The sequence below is a fragment of the Mauremys reevesii genome, linkage group 2, assembly GCF_016161935.1.
Source record: "Mauremys reevesii isolate NIE-2019 linkage group 2, ASM1616193v1, whole genome shotgun sequence".
NCBI classification, from domain to species: Eukaryota; Metazoa; Chordata; order Testudines; family Geoemydidae; genus Mauremys; species Mauremys reevesii.
This window is the reverse complement of record NC_052624.1, coordinates 114,214,287-114,237,060: the sequence shown is the minus strand read 5'-3', so window position 1 is coordinate 114,237,060 and position 22,774 is coordinate 114,214,287. Positions and strand designations below refer to the sequence as shown.

At 45.9% G+C, this 22,774-nt stretch overlaps 1 protein-coding gene across 3 annotated transcripts in view; it reads right to left on the bottom strand.

Moving 5' to 3' along the window:
• TGFBR1 (transforming growth factor beta receptor 1) overlaps positions 1-17,026 on the bottom strand; it is a 101,415-nt gene extending 84,389 nt beyond the window's left edge. The window contains exons 1-2 of one of the 3 annotated variants that reach the window (XM_039521688.1): positions 16,945-17,020; positions 16,423-16,518 (exon numbers count right to left, since the gene is read on the bottom strand). The gene's annotated coding sequence lies outside the window, so the exon portion shown is untranslated. Of the gene's footprint in view, positions 1-16,422; positions 16,519-16,944 lie in introns of all 3 variants that reach the window. The other 2 variants (XM_039521687.1, XM_039521692.1) reach the window with 2 other exon arrangements.
• Between the last annotated feature and the right edge of the window lie 5,748 nt (positions 17,027-22,774).

The window sequence follows — 22,774 nt, the reverse complement described above, 5'->3', positions numbered from 1 at the left end:
CAGGGATCCATTCTCGCTGGGTTCCCTGCCCTGGCCCCTTGTATCAGGGGCAGTTCTTACTCCTGCCTGGCTTGCCATGTGTAAACGGGTCGACTTACCCCTGCGGCGCCTCCTGCTGGTTGCTCTGTGACTTTAGCTCAGTCCAGCCCTGGAGCACCCTCTGCAGGCCAGTGATCCACCTGTTCGTAGGCCCCTGTGTCCCTCCCTGGACCCGGTGCCCTTTTACATGGGGCGCTGCCCCCTAGCAGCAACCCCTTTCTCTCTCTGGGTCTCCCCTTCTCTCTCAGGGAACCCCCACCCTCTATCCCTACCTTGCCTCAGTATTGGCTACTGCCAGTCATTGTCTAGCCCTACACTCTGGGACAGACTGCAGTATCAGCCTACTCATCACAGGCAAAGTTGGGTTTGGACCTGCTGCTTTATCCTACCCCTAGGTTGCCCCCTGCAACCCCCAGTACCTTTGGCCCACTGCTAGGCCACAGCCTGGGGCTTTCTAGGCCGGAGCTCCCCGGCTCTTCAGCCTTCCCCAGCCCTGCTGCACTCAGGTATCTAGTTTCAAGCCCTAAGCAGCCAGGCCCATCTCTCTCTATCACCAGAGAGAGACTGTCTGGGCTCTTGGCTTCCCTGCCTTTTATAAGGCTCTGTTCCTCAGTTTGGGGCATGGCCCCCAGCTGCAGCCACTTCTCTAATCAGCTCAGCTTGAGAGCAGCAGCTCTCAAGCCCTGCCAAGCTGTTCCTAACCCCTTAAAACCCTGGAGCAGGGTCTACCCTGCTACAGGTGCTTGATGTTGCCAAATTAATTTTACATGAATGCTATTGTTTTGCATTAACTTCACTGCTTTATAAAAGAAAAACCCAGAATTATTTGACTTTGCAAAGTTTATGAACACTACCTGATTTGTCTCATCAGTGCCTAAATCAAGATTCAGATCTGAATCATCCAAAATCTGCTTAATCAAAGCTCTCAGTTACTGGACTGTCAAATATGTCCCAAGGTTGGACTGAAACTGAAGTCCTTCAGAAAATATTGGTCTGTAAATCTTCTCAAGTACTTAGTTCAGAACTGCTCAGATAACCGTCTCCATCATTTCCCCCAGCAAACTATAAGCCAGACCTTTTGAGGTTTCCCCTCCTTGCAAAGTTCCTTGGCATCTACAGCTAACACTCTTCTTACTCCAAGCTAATGGATTTGTGAAGCTATTAAGATGCTGTCAGTTCCTTAGTCTGCTTCTAAGCAGCTTGCTGTATTTATAACCTACAATGACCCTTGCTCAGTAGCTATTAAGCCATTCCAGCTTACAGGCTTCTGTTTCAGCTCTGAGCTTGTAAATTCCTATAACCAAACTACAGTACAGATTGATACCTGCATATGCACATACACTGTATCCAAGTTTAATGCAGGGATTACAAGCTTTTAAAATCAGTATTGGTTGTAACTGTCCTGGAAGTAGCAAGGTGGAAAGTTTTAGCATAGCCAGGGCCCAAGTGTTTTGCTTCCACCATTGTTACTGCCAGTAGTGAATTACAGTTCCAGTTTATTCCAGTGTAGGTACAACATCTGCCTGGGGTGGACTCCAAATCATAGGAGTAATCAAAACGGCCAGTTAGCATGTGGAGGAGTAGTGGAGACAGACGAATATGCTGAGCTCAAGAAGGCTTGGGTTCTGATTTTAGCTATCCCTTTGAAGGCTTTATGTGCCTACGGTAACCCTGAGATTGCACTAACAGCTCAATTCTGACCACAGTGAAGGGGAACCTTCTTAGAGTAAGTGGCTTCTATCCAAGAGGGGACACTTTCTGTCCTATGGTATATAGCTTATAAGCAGTCTGGATCACCATCCAGTCAAAAGCAATCTCAGTACCATGTTACCAGACTGCCTGGCTCAATATCAGGTCAATGCTGGAAACAGTTTTCAAGGCCAGCTAGGTAGCTTTCCCACACTCTTCTAGTAGCTTCAGATTAGACCTGACTATGATTTTAGAATTTCTGAAGATCTAATAGCAGTGGGTACATCCTACAAGAATTTAAAACCTCCCTTTGGGTTCAGTCCTTTCAGCAGCACAGTTCATACATTCCCCAGTAAGAATAACTAGGCCCACAATCAGAGAACAGAATACCTTTCTTGCGCTTGGCAAGCTTATTGAATTTTAAATTCTCCTTCCATGGCAGCAGGATTGAATAAATTAAGTGCAGAACACAGGGAGATCTCTGGCTGAAAGGGAGCAGAACCAGAGTAGCTAATAGGAAAGAGGATGCGCAGCCCCTACTACATTAAACCCCTAAGTTCTGGGCTGGACATTATCCATGAACCTGTATCTGTGTCTCCAACAAGCCATAGCCAGTTTTGGGACTAATACTGCAGGGTCCTGAAGTCTGATTGATGCAGCTAAGCTTTTTAGAGCTAGAGCAAAACCAGCAGTCAAAACTGATCAACAACAGGGGTTTTTTACACATGGAGGTTTTTTTGTTTTTTAAAAGCATCTTTCAGCCTGGTTTCTAAAGGACTTTAATAACATTTTGTACAGCTATATAGGTCTGTACTGGAGGGAAGAAGGATGCAGTCACCTACCATTAGCACTGCCTCCTAATGACAGCTAACTAATCCTATAATTTGGAGGAAGAGAGGAGACACTTCCCTCTTATTGGCAAAAATATCTAATTCACCACAGGTGTCTTAGCCCTGCTACCCTGCAATGCCTGCACTCAAGACAACATGCAGCTGTGCTCATTCTTCTACCCACAGAGAGAACATTAACTCTCTCCCAGCCAACCCTAGGAAGGCCCAGATCCTTAAACATATTTAAATTCCCACTGAACTCAGCACAGTAGGATGTTGGTGCCTAAATACCTTTGAGAATCTGTAAAAGCAGCAAAGAATCCTGTGGCACCTTATAGACTAACAGACATTTTGCAGCATGAGCTTTCGTGGGTGAATACCCACTTCGTCGGATGCAAGAGTCTGGGCTAAAATCCTTTTCTGAAATTTTTACACATCAACAACCTTTATTACTGCTGTCCATAAGGTAATGTTAACTTGTCTGCAAGCCCTAGCTAGGTTTGGCAGTATTGCTCTTCAGTGGTTCTGTGCTTTCAGAGATCACAGGCTGTTTCTGGGCAATTGCTCATGATAGATTTCTCGTGTGGATTTCTGGAAGGGTCTGTTTTGTCACCCTTTCCATTTTCTGTGTACATGATATCTCTGTAGGCGAGTGCAAGTTAATCTGAGTTTAGGTGCTGTTGATATTCAGGGTGGTTTCTCATTTTCATCCAACCCAAACAGCAAGATGCCCGTGTTTACCCAGTACCTAGTCACAAATGAAATTTAGACGAGAGCAAGCTGATTAAGGCACTTTTTGGAGAAAATGGGGTGAAGTGAATTGGTAAGGGGAAAGATATTAAAATTAAGGTAGGGGTAGTTTGTTCTGCACCAATTTTTAGGGTACCCTACCTTTTCCTCAAGTACATAAATTGAGGGGGTACACAGAGATCCTTTTTTTCCCCTCCAGTAGCAAAGAGTGCCTTTATCCCTAAATTTCATGACAGTAATCCATGCTATTGTCATTTTTAGATTGGATTGCTACAATGTGTTCTACCTGGTGCATTTCTTGAAGACCCTTCAGAAGCTACAGCTGGTTCAGAGTGAGGCTGCTTACCTGTTTCATGTAAATTATCAAGGAAAACATATTGCTCCAGTATTTCAACTACACTAGTTTCCTATTTGTTTGGTTCTGGGTGTAATTCAAGATACTGCTTTAGTCTATAAAGCCCTATAGGACTTTAGTCCTGACTGTCTAACAAATCTATTGTCTGTGATTTACTACAGTAATTAAAAGGTCCTACAGTGCTGAAGCTAACAAGGAGGTAGGCAAATGAATGAGATTTAAGCTTGCAGAGGCAAGTTAGTGATAGAATATTTGTGAAGTGGTTTCTCAAATCTAGAAGTTGCTTCCAATAGATGGATCCCAAATTTATTAGTTGTTGTGGTGGAGGGCCAGGGTCTCTGTTGGGGACTCTCTCTTTGTTCTTCTGTAAAAAGGTATATTTATACATGTTTATTATATAATTTTACCATAAGCATTTGGATTTTTTTTAAATCATGGCCCTAGAAAATAAGTGAATTAAAGAAAGGATCTTCAAAATGATCAACAGCTATTGTAGTACACACATACAAGACATCTAACTTGCATTCTTACTCTAAGGACTAGAGTATTTTGAGGCTAGAGTGAAATTGTTCCTACCTAGCATTTCTCCAGTATGGCTGCAACAAAGGGCTGAGTCCTATTTTCCTTAGAGTACAAACATCCTTCAGCAGGCATTGCTCATTACTGAGTCACTTTGCACACAATGTATTCAGGTCTCAACAGCTCAGACCAAGATCAAAATGGAGCAGGATTTGTCTGAACCAGGATGCTTTGAATGTTGAAAGTGTCAGCCTATATTTCTGTCTGGTGCCAAAAAACAGTGATTACTTTAAAATATGATATTTTGTGAACAGCCTGGGATTCATCCAATGATATTCATCATCAGGAATTCTGCCTTGGGGCTGGACTTCATTACAATAAACAAAATCATTCCCAAAGTTCTCAAATCCCTATCAAGTTCATCCAGGCCTTCCCTGCTTAAAGCCCTTTCCCAAAAACCTCAGAGTCCTTTTCTATGATCTTGTATCCCTACTTCTCTAGTCATCTCCCTCCCTGAGTAACAACTGCTTTATGTGATCCTGATGCTCTTTATATGACAATCATCATCTCCTTATCCAGCTGGTTCTACTAATTAAGCCATGCACCCTATGCCAGGTGTAACCAGCAAGGCTCATTGGACAGTACTAGTTGGCTCCAAGCCTGTAGCCTTGAAAGGGGTAGGCCACCTCCTATACATACAGATCAGGTAAAATCTCATGCATGTATCTGAAAGAGATCCTTTCCCCGAAGAATACTCTTTGACACAGAGAAAGGTGTTTGAGGGTGGGAGCTAAGAAATAAGAGGCTCTGCTCTCACCCTGTTTTACTGAGTGCGTTTACTATTTTTGTACAATTCACAACTTTGATTACTAACCAGGGCTTCACATCCTTACTCTAGGAGGCAGGCAACTATCATTGCTCCTTTTTTACAAACAACTAAGCAACTAAGTTACAAGTGACTAAAAGGTTGCACAAGGTCATTTCAAGCACTGCTGGGAATAGAATACAGGAATCTAATATGATAGACTCAACTCTCACCCACACTGCTTTTCAAGCTAGATATGCCAATCCTGTGTGCTTGGTTATAATCTCTATAACTACTGCTGTCCCCACAAGACCAGCTCCCAGAGCCAGGAACAAGCCCCTAAGAATCTGGATACTCAACATCCCACTGCTGTCTCACAATTAGTTTTGTAATCCTGTGAGAAAGCATGTGGTATGTGACCTTTAGTGGCTTGTCCACTTAGATTCAAAGGCCAGAAAGGAGACACCTAGAGCATATCTTTTAGAAAAACATCCACCATTAATTTCAAAATTGCCAGTAACAGAGAATGCACCACAACACTTAGTAAATTGTTCTACTGGTTAATTTCCCTCACTGTTAAAAATGTACGCCTTATTTCCAGTCTGAATTTGTCTAGCTTCAACTTCCAGGCACTGGATCATGTTACACCTTTCTCTGCTAGATTCAAGAGTCCATTATCAAATATTGGTTCTCCATGTAGTTACTTGTAAACTGTAATCAAGTTGCCCCTTAATCTTCTCTTAAAATAAATAGATTGAGCAATTTCAGTCTATCGCTATAAGGCATGCTTTCTAATCCTTTAATTATTCTCATGGTCTTCTCTAAACTCTCTCCAATTTATGATTATTCTTCTTGAAATGTAGACACCACAACTGGACACACTATTCCAGCAGCAGTTGCACCAGTGCCAAATAGAGGTAAAATAATCTCTGTTCCTACACAAAGATTAACAGCCTACTTTCCCTGCAAGTTGTTTATTCAGCTCAAGTAGACACGATCAGTGCTGTACCTCTGAAGTTCCTGGGTTCAAACTGTGCTGACTACCCAAGTAGGGAAAAAACTGTGTGGTCATGTAAATGAGTGGCACTAAAGTTTCAGTTGGGCTCTACAAGAATCTAGTGTCTGATAACAGAGCTCAGTGTAGGATTGGGGGCTTAGATTATTAAAACTGAAAGAATGTTAAAATCCCATGTTCTTGTGCCTATTTATGGTTCTTGTTTTCTTTTTTCATTTCTCAGAGCTTGGGCAATGAAAATCTTAGAAGGCAGCTTCACTTTTGTTTGTAGTTAGATTTACTTTCAGGTTCCTCATTCTGCACCATCTAGGTTGCAACTAAATTTGGGGCAAATATGACTTGACAATTATCCTTTTAACTTTTCTCAGCAGCTCTAGCTCCTTTGATGTAGAAAAAAGAAAATGCATATGATGTGAGCAGCAAACACCAAAAATAATCTCAATATTTTCTGCCATGATGCTGAAAATATTTTGTCAAACCATTTTCAAATCAGTTCAGCAGGACCCATTGCTGACAGCTGTTGTCAGAAACTTGTCCTTTTGCTTGTGTAGATGAAACCTTAGTTTTATTTTGTGTATCACAACAGACAATCCCTCTCCTTCCTTGGTGTTAATACCCTTTAGCTATTTGTGTACTTTTATCATATCTTCCATTCGTTTAATCATCTCTTGGGGAAGTTATACTTGTGTAACTTCCCTCCATAAATCAGTCCCTTCACCCCCATCACCATTTTTGTTGCTCTTCCCTGAACTTCCTCCAGTTTGTCAATATTTTTCTGGTAAGGTGGGTTGAGATCCTCAAAGGCATTTAGCTCCCAGCTACCACTGAAATCAATTGGAGTTTAGCACCTACATATCTTTGAGTATCTTGGCCATGGTGGCTAAAATTGAATGTAATATTCTAGATGCAGTTGCATCATGACTTTATTGCTCAGTGACTTGATAGGTTTTGATACCCAGGTCAAAAATCAATGGCTTTGTTGGAAGCCAAATCACTCCATGGCTACTGAGTTCAGGAGGCACTGGGTGAAGGCGGTGCTTGGAAGATTACAGATCCTAAAGTCATTGGTACTGGTCTACCATAATAATTCTTTATCATGACGAATCATGAAACATTGGGACTTAAAACATGGGTGTCACCTTTTATATTTTTTTTTAGTATTTTTATTATTGAATGTTAACTACTGTTTATGTAAAACTTCTCATGAATCACAAACTTCAGGAAATGTTGATATTTATACTTTGGTTGTTATTTCCTCTCCCAATAAAGTCTGAAAGGATGTTCAAGTCTCCTGCTGCTGCTGATGCCATAAGCATTTCCTGTTACATACTGAAGTGCAACAATTAACCCATGACGTTAGGGACACTGTCAACTTAAACCTGGCTCCAGTCTTAAATGTTGCTAAAACCAATAGAAATGTGTCCATGAAACTTTGGAACCAAGTCCAACATTAGTGGAAACAAGTGTCAAGAGTTCTTCCTGCAACAGTGCTGAAAATGTTTTCACCACATCCATACTAGTGAATAAACTGCTTTCAGTGCTAGTTCAGTGGGACCCATTGCTGAAAATGAGTCACTTAAGTCACGTAGAGAGGGTTTAGAACAGGGGTCGGCAACCTCTGGCAAGCGGTTCGCATGGGTAAGCACCCTGGCGGGCCGGGCCAGTTTTCTCATCTGCTGCGTCGGCAGGTTTGGCCAATCGAGGCTCCTACTGGCCATGGTTCACCGTCCCAGGCCAGTGAGGGTGGCGGGAAGCCGCAGCCAGCGCATCCCTTGGCCCATGGCGCTTTCTGTTGCCTCCATTGACCATGGGACAGCGAACTGCGGCCCGTGGGAGCTGCGATCGGCCAAACCTGCTGATGCAGCAGATAAACAAACTGCCCAGTAGGATGCTTACCCTGGCAAGCCACATGCCAGAGGTTGCCGATGCCTGGTTTAGAAGTAATAGGACGAAATCAAGAAATGAAAAATTTTAACTGAGTATAAAAAAACCCAAAACATTTTGACAGTACAGGGCTGAGCCTCCCAAAGGAAGTGGTGGAAATGCCATCATCTGGGACATTTAAAACCAGATTTGACAAAATATTTTAAAATGTAGGGGAAACTCCTTCACAGACAAGGAGATAAAGTGCAAGTGCATGATATAATATACCTATTCCATTTGTATAGCTTTCATTTGATTGAGGAACTCTAGTAGTCTTGGCATGAGTTTTGTCATGGATTAGAAGTGATTATGAGACCAAAAACAAGGAGTAGGAATAAATGGTAAATTTTCATTATGGCAAAATGTTAACAATTGGATGTCCTCAGGTTCCATTCTAGGGGCACTTTTATTTAATATTATAGAGTGATGGTAGCCATTCCATATCTAAAGTTGAAGCTAGCTCATTAAAAGTCGAACTTTCAATACTCCTCTTACTTCCCCTAAATAAGAAATTGATCTTCCTGCTATGTTAACTACTGCACCTCATCCCTGTGTAGTATTTTTCCCCTGGGAACTTTGGTAAAGATCAGACAAAGGGAGCTTTAAAGTTATGGTATTTTGAAAATGTAGCTGTAATGTATTTTTTTTCAAAGTTATTCTAATTTGTTTTATTTTTTAATTCCTCAGCTCTCCAAAATGGCTTGAAATAGAAACACCCAAATTGATTTGTTTTGTTAGCCTTCCTGAGGAGAAATGCCTTTGAATATTTTGGAGCAGGTTATTGTGAAATGGGAGTAGATAAGATCTAAAAAGTTTGTAGACGTATAAGGAGCAATGTAGATATAAATATTTTAACTAAGTTACAAATACAAAAACTACATTGAAAACGTTAAGTTTGCAAAGTCAAGCATTCAGGAATTAGGAAATGCCAGAATTAAGGTTGCCTGTGCAGGAAGATTAAAAAGAGATGCTGAGCTGAAAGAAGATCAAAGCATTGCCATTCATATAAAAGGACGAGATTATGTGACAGTTGAAGTCTGGCACCATAAAACATGTTACAGAGACTACACAAGATTTTTGACAAAGTCAGCAGATAAGGATAAGCCTATTTTCACTGAGCAGATGTACAGGAAACCCTACAAGATTTTCTGAGCCACTATCATCCAACAGAGGCTCGTTGTAGACCAGGACGTTTTGCGGATAACAAGACTGATCCAGATTTTCATTGAGCTTGTAAAAAAAAAAAATCATAAGGATCTTGAGGATCATGCTGCCTGGTATGGCTCATGACTGAGTGCCTACCTCAGAGCAGACTGCCAAAAACAGGACAGACGCCTCAAACTAGTGGTATGTTCTATCACAGCTGCTGGCTTCTAATTTTCCTCAGGGGTGCTCGACCCCCATGCAGCACCAGGCCCCACCCCTTCCCCAACCCCACCTCTTCCTGCCCCTGCTCCACCCCTGTCCCCGCCCCACTCCACCTCTTCCCCCAATGCCCCCTCCCCTGAGCAGGCCCTGTCCCCATTCCACCCTCTCCCTCCCAGCATCTCCTGCCCTGCACTGTTGAAGTTGGAGCCTCTTGAGAGTAGGGGAGGAATTGATTAGTGGGGGCTGCAAGTGGGTGGGAGTGGGGGGCAGGCGGGGAGCTTGTCTGTTGGTGGGTGCTAAGCACCTGCTATTTTTTTTCTGCCATGGGCGCTCCAGGGGGAGCACCCATGGAATTGGCTCCTATGTTTTATAATTAGATTTCATTAACCCAGTAATAAATGTGAACTCCTGGATCACTGTAACCAGTCTTACCACAAAAAAAAAAAAAAAACAAGAAGTCGTCCTTATCGCACCTTAGAAACTAACAAATTTATTTGTGCATAAGCTTTCATGGGCTAAAACCCACTTCATCAGATGCATGGAGCAGAAAATACAGTAGAGAAGTATAAATATACAGCATATGAAAAGATGGGAGTTGCCTTACCATCTGATGAAGTGGGTTTTAACCCACAAAATCTTATGCCCAAATAAATTTGTTAGTCTTTAAGGTGCCAGAAGGGCTCCTCGTTGTTTTTGCTGATACAGACTAACACAGCTACTACTCTGAAACCAGTCTTACCATGGAGTCACAAAGAGTTCCAGTAAGGCTTAGGCTCTCCAGTCTATCTTGCCACTCAGCTAAGTTGGACTTAAGCTTTGTCTACACTGGCAAGTTTCAGCACAGTAAAGCAGCTTTCTGCATTGTAACTCCTGAGGTGTACACACTGCCAAGCCACTTAGTGCACAGAAACTGTGCAGTTGCAACACTGTAAAAAAAAACACCCTGATGAGAGGTGTAGAGCTTTCTGCACTGGGGTGGGGGGAATACAGTGCCACAGTGCCAGTGTAGACACTGTGGTCAATTACAGCACTGCGATTGGCCTCCAGAAGGTGTCCCACAATGCCTGTTCTCGACTCTCTGGTCATTGGTTTGAACTTTACTGCCTTGCCCTCAGGTGACCAACTGTAAGCCTCAGCCCTTAAATTCCTTTGGAATTTTGAAAGTCCCCTTCCTGTTTGCTTGGTGCCATGTGCAGTGGTCCCAGAGCATCTTTCCAGGTGCCCACACCTGCTCCATACACCAGGTGATCCCCCACTTGGAGCAATGATGAGCTGCTGGACCTCATCAGCATTTGGGGAAAGGAGGCTGTCCAGTCCCAGCTGCGCTCCAGCCATAGGAATTATGATACCTGTGGACAGATTTCATGATGCATGATAGAAAGGGGCCACGACTGTCACACACTGCAGTGCAGGGTCAAAGTGAAGAAGCTGCGAAACGCCTACCGCAAGGCGCGAGAGGCAAACCGCCGCTCTGGTGCTGCGCGCATAAGGTGCTGGTTCTACAAAGAGCTGGATGAGAAACTTGGCAGTGACCCCACCTCCACTGTGGAGGCTCACATGCCAGTCGAGAGTGGACCAAGCCAGAAGGAAGAAATCTTGGCGAGGATGCAGAGTGGGAGGGGGACCCAGAGGCAGAGGATGACTCAGAGGTTAAAGATGCATGCAGCCAGGAGCTCTTCTCTACCCTGGAGGAGGCTAGCCAGTCACAGCTGTTGAAGTGCAAACAGGAGAGGTGACCCCTCATAAGTGACTTTGATTTTGGGAATCGCTGAGGCAAGTTGTTGGGGGCAGGAGGGTTGCAGAAAGCAGGCTTGTGTCTGTATGATGCACGTACCACCACATGCCTAGTCTGAGCAGCAGAACAGGGTGTAGATGGACTCCCTCACTTCACAGGAATCTGCCTCAGATCTCCAAAAACTCTCATGGAGATACTGGGCAATCCACTGCTGCAGATTCTTTGGCAGAGCTACTCTGTTTCTTGCCCAATTAAGGGTAACTTTCCTGTGCCACTCTGCCATCATGGGAGGGCAGGAGGGATGGACCATTACTGGACACAGGCGAGCCGCGTAAGGGCCAGAGCAGAAGCTGCAGTCTTGGAGAAGACCCTCCCTTGATTCTCTGCTCACCCACAGCAACAATATATCTTCCATAATGAACACAGCCTGTGGAAAATGTGGGGATAGTAATGGTTATATGGCCACCCACTCCAGTGCTGGCTCTCCCCAAGAGCCACATGCCCAGTGTACAGTATGGTCCTGGAAAACTGATTTCCCCTGCCCCTGTGATTACTCACCATTTTGAGGAGCTTGTGGCTCATGTGTGCTTGCCTGGGGTCAGCCAGTTAGTGATAGGTATGTGAATAGTGGCTGTGTTTTAGACCACTGATTCAGTGGGCTCTGTGTTGCAAACAATACTGCTTCTGTAAAATGTTGCATTTTGGCTTCACAGAGATGACCTTGGGAGCCCAGCCTCCCTCTTTGTTATCGCTGGCTGAACGGCTGCGCAGAATTGAAAAGCAGCAACAAAGAACTAAAAGGACTTTCTGCATGATGCTCTCTGTGGCCGAAAAACAAGAATTGAAGGAGTGGCAGGACAGCGAGAAGAGAGACCCAAAGGAGAACGTGGTGCGCCAGAATGAAACCATGGAGCAGCTCTTAAACATTATGGAGCACCAGTCAGACACACTCCAGGCGCTACTAGCACTGCAAACTGAGCAGCTCCACGCCAACCCTCCCCTGCAACTGTTGTCACAAAACTCTTTCCCCATGCACCCTCCAGACACTGCCAACACACTCTTATCAACCTCCTGGCTCCAGTCTGTACCCACAGCATTCTACTCCTCCCCCATCACAGTCCAGCAGTGCTGACTCCAGTCCCAGTACCCACTGCACTCAAAACCTGTCCCTCTGTGGTTTAGCCCGGCTGAAGTACAGTACCCACTGCAATGTACTCCAAAGGAGAAGGTTGGATATGATACCTGGACATACACAAATCTTTAACCATCCCAGGACCCCACCTCCTCCTGGAACCTTCCCTTCCCCCTCAGTGCTGATGTGTTTTGTTATTTGTCTCTCTCCTCCAGTTGTTGTTTTTTAATAAAATAATTGTTTTGGTTTGAAAGCAATCTTTATTCCATTAATTGAATGCAAATAGAGTCCTGCAGAGCAACAGGCAATTTTCTTAAACCTTCATAGTGCATCATCTGCACCAATCACAATCACCTCCTAGCATTACAAGCATTGCACTCCCAAGCATAGAAAGAGGGTTTTTTCCGGCAAGTTAAAGAAGTATGGGCTGGGTGAATGGACTATAAAAAGGTGGATAGAAAGCTGGCTAGATCGTCGGGCTCAACGGGTAGTGATCAATGGCTCCATGGCTAGCTGGCAACTGGTATCAAGCGGAGTGCCCCAAGGGTCAGTTCTGGGGCTGGTTTTGTTCAATATCTTCATTAATGATCTGGAGGATGGCATGGACTGCACCCTCAGCAAGGGTGCAGATGACACTAAACTGGGAGGAGTGGTAGATATGCTGGAGGGTAGGGATAGGATACAGAGGGATCTAGACAAATTAGAGGATTGGGCCAAAAGAAATCTGATGAGGTTCAACAAGGACAAGTGCAGAGTCCTGCACTTAGGATGGAAGAATCCCATTCACTGTTACAGACTAGGGACCGAATGGCTAGGAAGCAGTTCTGCAGAAAAGGACCTAGGGGTTACAGTGGACGAGAAGCTGGATTTGAGTCAGCAGTGTGCCCTTATTGCCAAGAAGGCTAACGGAATTTTGGACTGTATAAGTAGGGGCATTACCAGCAGATCGAGGGACATGATCATTCCCCTCTATTTGACATTGTTGAGGCCTCATCTGGAGTACTGTGTCCAGTTTTGGGCCCCACACTACAAGAAGGATGTGGATAAATTGGAGAGAGTCCAGCGGAGGGCAACAAAAATGATTAGGAGGCTGGAGTACATGACCTATGAGGAGAGGCTGAGGGAACTAGGATTGTTTAGTCTGCAGAAGAGAAGAATGAGGGGGGATTTGATAGCTGCTTCCAACTACTTGAGAGGGGGTTCTAAAGAGGATGGATCTAGATTGTTCTCAGTGGTAGCAGATGACAGAACAAGGAGTAATGGTCTCAAGTTGCAATGGAGGAGGTTTAGGTTGGATATTAGGAAAAACTTTTTCACTAGCGGGGTGGTGAAGCACTGGAATGAGTTACCTAGGAAGGTGGTGGCATCTCCTTCCTTAGAGGTTTAAGGTCAGGCTTGACAAAGCCCTGGCTGGGATGATTTAGTTGGGAATTGGTCCTGCTTTGAGCAGGGGGTTGGACTAGATGACCTCCTGAGGTCCCTTCCAACCTTGATATTCTATGAAATATTAGTGGTCTTCAGCTTCAAAGGCAACCCTGACCCTTATGGCCCCGCGCTGCACCCATCTAATATCCCTGATCTCTGGCTGTTCAAATTCAGCCTCCAGGCGCTGAGCCTCAGCGGTCCAGCGCTGAGTGAAGTTTTCACCCTTCCCTTCACAAATATTATGGAGCATACAGCACATGGCTATAAGCATAGGAATATTGTCATCGACCAGGTCCAGCTTCCCATATAGGCAGCACCAGTGGGCCTTTAAATGGCCAAAAGCACACTCCAGTCATTCTGCACTTGCTCAGCCTGTTGTTGCACTGCTCCTTGCTGCTGTCAAGGTGCCCCGTATATGGCTTCATGAGCCATGGCATTAAGGGGTAGGCAGGGTCTCCCAGGATCACAATGGGCATTTTGACTTCCTCTATGGTGATTTTCTGATCCAGGAAGAAAGTCCCTGCTTGCAGCTTCCTGAACAGGCCAGTGTTCTGAAAGATTGTGCATCAGGCACTTTTCCAGACCAGCCTGTGCTAATGTCTGTGAAACGCCCACGGTGATCCACAAGTGCCTGGAGAACCATTGAGAAATATCCCTTCTGATTAATGTACTCAGTGGCTAGGTGGTCTGGTGCCAGAATTGGAATATGCATGCCATTTATTGCCCCTCCACACTTAGGGAAGCCCATTTGTGCAAAGCCATCCACAATGTCATGCACATTGCCCAGAGTCATGGTCTTTCAGAGCAGGATGCGATTAATAGCCCTGCACACTTCTGTCAACACGAGTTCAACGGTTGACTTTCCCATTCCAAACTGATTAGCAACCAATCAGTAGCAGACTGGAGTAGCCAGCTTCCACAGTGAAATCACCACGCGCTTCTCCAATGGCAGGGCAGCTCTCATTCTTGTGTCCTAGTGCTGCAGGGCTGAGGCAAGCTCATCACACAGTCCCATGAATGTGGCTTTCCTCATCCAAAAGTTCTGCAGCCACAGCTCGTCATCCCAGACATGCATCACTATGTGATCCCACCACTAAGTGCTTGTTTCCTGAGCCCAAAAGCAGCATTCCACTGTGGTCAGCATCTCCATGAATGCCACAAGCAATCTCGTGTTATAGGTACAACACATGGCAAGATCAATAACAAACTGCTGCTGCCTTTGTAGTTTAAGGAATAACTCCACTGCCACTCATGACATGTTAGTGAGAGCGAGCAGCATATTGGTCAGCAGTGCAGGATCCATTCCTGCAGAACGAAGAGGCAGAGCAGAGTTCATAGTACACAAACCATTGAAAGATGGTGCCAAATGCGGACAGAAGCACAGGGATTGCCGGAAACAGGGCTGGCTCTAACATTTCTGCTGCCCCAAGCAAAAAAAAAAAAAAAAAAAGAGCGCCACCCAAGTCCCCGCCCCAACCCCAGCGCCGTGCCGCCCCAGTCCCCGCCCCCACCCCAGCGCCACCTGTCCAAACCAAAAACAACAAAACCAAACCCCAATCGCCACCCCCTCCCAAGGTGCCGCCCCAAGCACGTGCTTGGTAGGCTGGTGCCTGGAGCCAGCCCTGGCTGGAAAGTGAAACAATACATCACAGGTCATTGGGACAGGACCCAGGATGCCCCGCTACCCCCTCTGCCTTCCACAACTCTTAGTGGCAGAAGAGGAAGAGATGCTCTGTGCACCGCTCTGAATACTGCTGCAAGTGCCACAAGTGTGAACACGCTACTGCGCAGGCAGCTGACAGTGTGAACACAACAGCTGTTTCCCTTCAGCGCTCTCTGAGAGGCACTGTAACTGTTGTGCTGTAATTCTGCCAGTTTAGACATACCCTTAGTGATAAGTGGTCACACACACACAAAATGGTCAAATTGCTCCCAGTCCCAAGAGACCAGTCACTTACCCCAGATCAATTTGTATCTTAAATCTTACACCAAAGACTCTGCCTGTTGTTAGGATATAGATATTCAGACCTCTCTGCAAAGGCCTATACTTTAAGAATGTAGGTGTATTCTTATCGCTAAACTAGTTATAGAGGTATAAAAGAAAGAATCAAAATCCCTGCCAGTCTGTGTCAGGGCCTTCTCTTACTGTGACAGTCTGAGGCCCTGTTCTTAGGCTAAGCAGCAGAGGTAGCTATAAGCTGGGAAGTGTATGGTCACATCCTTACAGTCACATTGAAATAAGGTGCTATTGGGCTGTTAGGAATACAATCCTGTCCTGATATTCCTATCACCTCCACAGAAAGGGAAGAGCCTAGAAGATGTAAAAGGAAACTTAGTTTGGTAGCATCCTGTCTGGCAAGAACTCACTTATCAATAGCTGGGATGTGAAATCTTCATTTCTATATTGTTCCATCACTGTAGTCTTCACTTCCCTATTGTTTGTCTGTATAATCTCTGTCTGGTTCAGGGTTTTTTTCAGTCTGCTGTATAATTAATTTTGTTGGGTGTAAACCAATTAAGGTGGTGGGATATAATTGGTAAAATAATCATGTTACAATATGTTAGGATTGGTTAGTTACATTTCAGTAAAATGATTGGTTAAGGTATAGTAAGTAGAACTCAAGTTTTACTATACAGTCTAAAGTCAATCAGGAAGTAAGGTCGGGGAATGGAAACAGGGGTGGGGAATTGGAATCATGTTTCGCTAAGTGGGGGAAGGGGAACAGGGACACAGGCAAGGCTCTGTGTAATCAGAGCTGGGAAGGGGGAAACTGAGGAAGGAAACTGGAATCATGCTTGCTGGAAGTTCACCCCAATAAACATTGAATTGTTTGTACCTTTGGACTTCGGGTATTGTTGCTCTCTCTTCATGCAAGAAGGACCAAGGACGTGAGAGGGTGAAGGAATAAGCTCCCTAACACCTGTAGTCAATTCTGTAATAAATTAACTAAAGGTTTATTAACTAGGAAAGAAATAGAGTTAGTTACAGGTGTGACAAAGCTCCAACCTTGTCTTAGTGGGTCCCACACTTCCAAGTGGATTATGCTAGCCTCAGAGGCTCACTGTTACCCTCCATGTAACCCTTCTCTCTCTAGAGGCAAGGGTCACAGCCTACTGAGCCATTTTCATCATAAGCCAGCAAGGGAGGTGGAAAGAAGCAACCCTCCCTCACACAGTCTCTGTGATTAATCAGGATGAGGGAAGCCCAGGCTCACCCTCTACTCCAAGCTCCAGCCCATGGACACTAATAGTAGCAGCTCTTGGTAGCTGACTTTTTGAAACAGGATGAGTACAATTTCCTGGGCCACTTCCCCACAGCAACCCCACCCCCATTTCCTCATCATCTAATTCACCCCTACCTCAGGGCCTCCTTCCTTGTGCCTGAGAGGGTTTGTATTGCCAAGTCTCCAGCAGTGTGGCTTCCTCCTACTGCTCCTGCACATGCCTCTGACTGACTAACTGGGAGGCTTTTAACTGTTTCCAGCCAACCCTTGATTGGCTTCAGGTGTCCCAATCAACCTAGCTGTCTCCAGTGCTTTCTAGAAGGATCTTAATTGGCCCCAAATGTCTTGATTAACCTGGAGCAACTGCCATTTGGTTACCATGGTAACAGGGATTTGTTTAGCCTGGGGCTACCATACCCCTTTCTCACTACTTTTCTATAGCCATCTGTCCTTGCCCTGTCACACAGGTTAAAGCAAGCAAGCATAAAAACACAAATGAGTTATTTATGATATGTGGAGATATACCTATCTCATGGAACTGGAAGGGACCCTGAAAGGTCATTGAGTCCAGCCCACTGTCTTCTTTAGGAGGACCAAGTACTGATTTTTGCCCTAGATCCCTAAGTAGCCACCTCAGGGATTGAGCTTACAACTCTGGGTTTAGCAGGCTAATGCTCAAACCACTGAGCTATCCCTCCCCTGTCTATAGGTCCTAAAGATGACAGAGATATAGTATCAGAGAGGTAGCCGTGTTAGTCTGGTTCTGTAAAAGCAGCAAAGAATCCTGTGGCACCTTATAGACTAACAGACGTTTTGCAGCATGAGCTTTGCAGCAGAGATATAGTAATCTGTCAATTCAAAATGTCTTTCAGGGTGGACCCAGGGATAACCCCTGGGGATCTCTGCCTCAGGGTATGGCTACACTTACAAATCTGCAGTGCTGGTAGTTGCAGCGCTGGTCATCCAGCTGTGCAGGGCCAGCGCTGGTGTGTGGCCACACTCACAGCTACCAGTGCTGCAGTGTGGCCACATTTGCAGCATTTGCAGCGCTGTTGGGAGTGATGAATTATGGGCAGCTATCCCAGCATTCAAGTGGCAGCAACGTGCTTTTCAAAAGAGGGGTGTGTGGGGCAGTGTGACAGGGACCGGGGGGGGGGGGGCGGAAAGAGAGAGTGGATTTTTGGAACTGACACTGTGCAAAATCAGAAAATTTTCCCACCCCCTTACTGTTAACTGCATCCAACATACTCAGCCTGCATCCAACATACTCTCTTTCCCCCCTCTGCCCCCTCCCCCTGTTTCTCTCAAGCAAAGCAAACACTCAACCCCTGTGAATGACTCCTTTTCTCGCTGCTGGTCAAGCAAAACACAAACACTCAACCCCTGTGAATCACGCAGGGAGGAGGATCTCATTTGATTGTTCACAGATTGATCACAGCAAACAGGAGCTGATAAGCAGCTCCGGTAGAGCAGCTCTGGTAGCAACAGAGCTCCGGAGGTTCACAACAAAACAAAGAGAGGCTGCATAACAAAACAAAGGGAGTAATTTAATTAAAAGCATTCTGGGATACACCCTTATACCCTGGAGGCCAATCACAGCGCTGGTGTGTGGCCACACTTGATGACCAGCGCTGCAGCACCAGCACTGGAATCCTTATTCCCCATGCTGAGTGAGGTGTACGGCCAGCCCTGCAGCCAGGGAGTTGCAGCGCTGGAAGTGCCCTGCAGGTGTGGCCACTTACTAATTGCAGCGCTGGAAAGCCTCCACTAGCGCTGCAACTCGCAAGTGTAGCCATACCCTTAGTTTAGTCTCTAGCACCACAAGAGTTCAAACAGCTAAGGGATGACACATTTTCTTGTGGCCCCCTTTTTATCTTTTACATTTAGCCTTTCAGTTCAGGAGAGGAGCTCCTTTGCACATAGCATTGCCAAGGTGTGATAGCGCCATTCCCTAATCCTTTGTATCTTGATGTTCCTTAATGGCCCATTTAATCTCGATAGCCCTTCTTAATGGGGGATGGGACAATTCCAGAGCCTGAGTTCACAAGTTCAGAGCAAACATTTTCAAAGTTATAAAGCAAAACTTACATATTTCCTTATAGCGTGGAGTACGCACATTACAAGTGAGATTAATGCATGCAGCAGCTTACAAGCATTTCGTAGAGTCTGAACAATAAGTACATTCTTATAAGACTAATACCTATTATGAATAAAACTAAAATACCGGTGAGCCGGTTTGGTTCCATGTATAAGTTTGTCAGTTATTAGCTAATACCTACGGCCTTGGACAGAGCTGGCACTTGGTTTACCTTCATCACACACTCTGTATAGGCAGACATTTTCATAATCATTTGGGCACACTTATGGTAGAAACAAATGGAAATTTACACATCACAGCATTTTTCCAAGACTCATGCCTTACAGCTACAATCAACGTTACTGTAGAGAAGCCTGTTTTTAGAAATCCTGAATATTTTTGTATTACAGAAAGCAACAAAGAGTCCTGTGGCACCTTAAAGACTAACAGATGTATTGGAGCATAAGCCCACGAAAGCTCATGCTCCAATACATCTGTTAGTCTTTAAGGTGCCACAGGACTCTTTGTTGCTTTTTACACATCCAGAATAACACGGCTACCCCTCTGATACTTGTATTACAGAGGTGACAGACTGAAATATCATCTGAAACATGATTTCCCTCAGTTCACCTTTCGTACACCACACTGCAAGAATGTTAGTGAGATGGTGTACACTGACACGCTGTCAACAATAGACTTCCTTATCAATCAGAGGCATGAACAGATACAGAAACAACTCTGAGGGTACGTCTACACTACGGGACTATTCCAAATTTGCATAAACCGGTTTTGTAAAACAGATTTTATAAAATCGAGTGTGCGTGGCCACACTAAACACATTAAATCGGTGGTGTGCGTCCACGGTCCGAGGCTAGCGTCGATTTCTGGAGCATTGCACTGTGGGTAGCTACTCCGTAGCTATCCCATAGTTCCCGCAGCCTCCCCCGCCCCTTGGCATTTCCGGGTTGAGATCCCAGTGCCTGATGGGGCAAAAATCATTTTCGCGGGTGGTTCTGGGTACAGCCTCACCCCTCCCTCCCTCCCTCCCTCCCTGACAGCGGCAGACAACCATTTCGCGCCCTTTTTGCTTGGTGAACCGTGCAGACGCCATAGCACAGCAAGCATGGACCCTGCTCAGCTCCATACCGCAATCGTGGATGTTTTAAACACCTCGCGCACTCTCGTGCAGTATATGCTGAACCAGGACCTTCGAACCGAGGTGAGTAAGAGGCGGATACGGCAGCGCGGCGATGACAGTGATGAGGACGTGGACACAGAATTATCTCAAACCGCGGGCCCCGGCGCTTTGGAGATCCTGATGGTAATGGGGCAGATTCTATCCATTGAACGCCGATTTTGGGCCCGGAAACAAGCACTGACTGGTGGGACCTGATTGTGTTGCAGGTGTTGGACGATTCACAGTGTCTGCGAAACTTTCGCATGCGTAAGGGCACTTTCATGGAACTTTGTGACTTGCTTTCCCCTGCCCTGAAACGCCATAATACCAAGATGAGAGCAGCCCTCACAGTAGAGAAGAGAGTGGCTATAGCCCTGTGGAAGCTTGCAACTCCTGACAGCTACCTGTCAGTCGGGAATCAATTTTGATTTTGAAAATCTACTGTGTGGGCTGCTGTGATGCAAGTAGCCAAAGCAATCACTAAGCTGCTGCTACGAAAGGTTGTGACTCTGGGAAACGTGCAGGCCATAGTGGATGGCTTTGCTGCAATGGGATTCCCTAACTGTGGGGGGGCGATAGATGGAACCCATATCCCTATCTTGGCACCGCAGCACCAGGGCACCCAGTACGTAAACCGGAAGGGGTACTTTTCAATGGTGCTGCAAGCACTGGTGGATCACAAGGACGTTTCACAAACATCCACGCGGGATGGCCAGGAGGGTTCATGACGCTCGCGTATTCAGAAGCACTACTCTGTTTAAACGGCTGCAGCAAGGGACTTACTTCCCAGACCAGAAAATAACAGTTGGGGATGTTGAAATGCCTGTCGTTATCCTGGGGACCCAGCCTACCCTTGATGCCATGGCTCATGAAGCCATACACAGGCAGCCTGGACAGTGGTCAGGATCTGTTCAATTACAGGCTGAGCAAGTGCAGAATGGTGGTGGAATGTGCATTTGGCCGTTTAAAGGCTCGCTGGCGCACATTACTGACTCGCTCAGACCTCAGCCAAACCAATGTCCCCTATGTTATTGCTGCTTGCTGTATTCTCCACAATCTCTGTGAGAGTAAGGGGAGACCTTTATGGCGGGGTGGGAGGCTGAGGCAAATCACCTGGCCGCTGATTATGCAGCCAGACACCAGGGAGATTCGAAGAGCACACCAGGAAGCGGTGTGCATCAGAGAAGCTTTGAAAACGAGCTTCATCAATGGCCAGGGTACAGTGTGACTGCTGTGTTTGTTGATGAACACCCAACCCCCTTGATTGACTCAGTCCCTGTAAGCAACTCCCCCTCCCCCTTCGAGTATAGCTTACTTATGCAAATAAAGTCACTCTCATTTAAAAAGCATGAATTTTTTATTTTTTCATTATAAAAAGAGGGAGAGAAGTAAGGGTGTGCTTTGGGAGGAGGAAAGGAGGGATGGAGAAGGCCATTAAAAAAATTCAGAGTAACGGCATCCTTCTGGTTGGGCTGTCCACGGGGTGGAGTGGGCGAGGCACGGAGCCTCCCACGCGTTCTACACGTCTGGGTGAGGAGGCTAAGGAACATGGTGAGGGGAGGTGGTTATACAGGGGCTGCAGCGGCACTCTGTGATCCTGCTGCCGTTCCTGAAGCTCCACAAGACGCCGGAGCATGTCAGTTTGATCACGCAGCAGCCCCAGAGTTGCATCCCGCCACCGCTGATCTTCCTGCCGCCACCGCTGATTTTCCTGCCGGTCTTCCTGCCGCCACCTCTCATCTCGGTTGTCCCTCCTGTCCTCACGTTCATCCCTCCTGTCCTCACGTTCACTGGCCTCTTTCCTGTAATTTGAAACCACGTCCTTCCACTCATTCAGATGAGCTCTTTCATTGCGTGTAACTTCCATAATATCCGAGAACATCTCATCTCGCGTCTTCTTTTCCTCCGCCTTATCTGTGCTAGCCTTTGGGATGGAGGAGGGACGCTTGAAAAATTTGCAGCTGCATGAGGGAGATAAATATTTAGAAAGATACATTTTACAGAACAATGGTTATACTCTTTCACAGTGAAAAGCACTATTCACCTTACATAGCACATGTGATTTCCTACAAGGTCGCATTTTTCATCTTAATAGTGACTGCTTGCATCTCTGGGGTTACAGATCTCACAGACACAGGTCCAGGCATCAGGATTCAGCTTGCATGCGGCCATGGTAAGCCACTGTCTCAGTGATTTAGCCTCCCCAACGCATGGCTAATACCACGCTAGCTCCCTGCTAATCAACAACCTTCCCCTCCCCACCCACTGCTTGTCCGGTAGCTTGGGAAGATCGCGCCGGTGACCAAACAGAAAAGATCATCGGCATTTCACCCCTCCCCCCGCTTCGCTACGTGCAGGAAAGTGTTTTTTTTAAGCTGCTGCATTCCACGAACCCAGTAGAAAAATGGCCACCCCCCTTACTTAAATTCCTGATTTTTAACCAGGTTATCCTGAACGATATCACTTTGCTGAGGATAACAGAACAAGATAAAGAGCGGATGCTTCTTGAATGCCAGCAGTCCCCGGGACCATACGCTGCGATGCTTTGCCATGCAATGATACCTGATTACTTGCTACATGCATGGCATGGTAAAGTGTCCTACCATGGTGGGCGGAACAAGGATGCCTTGCCCAGAAACCTTCTGCAAAGGCTTCTGAGTACCTACAGGAGCGCTTCATCGAGATGTCCCTGGAGGATTTCCTCTCAATCC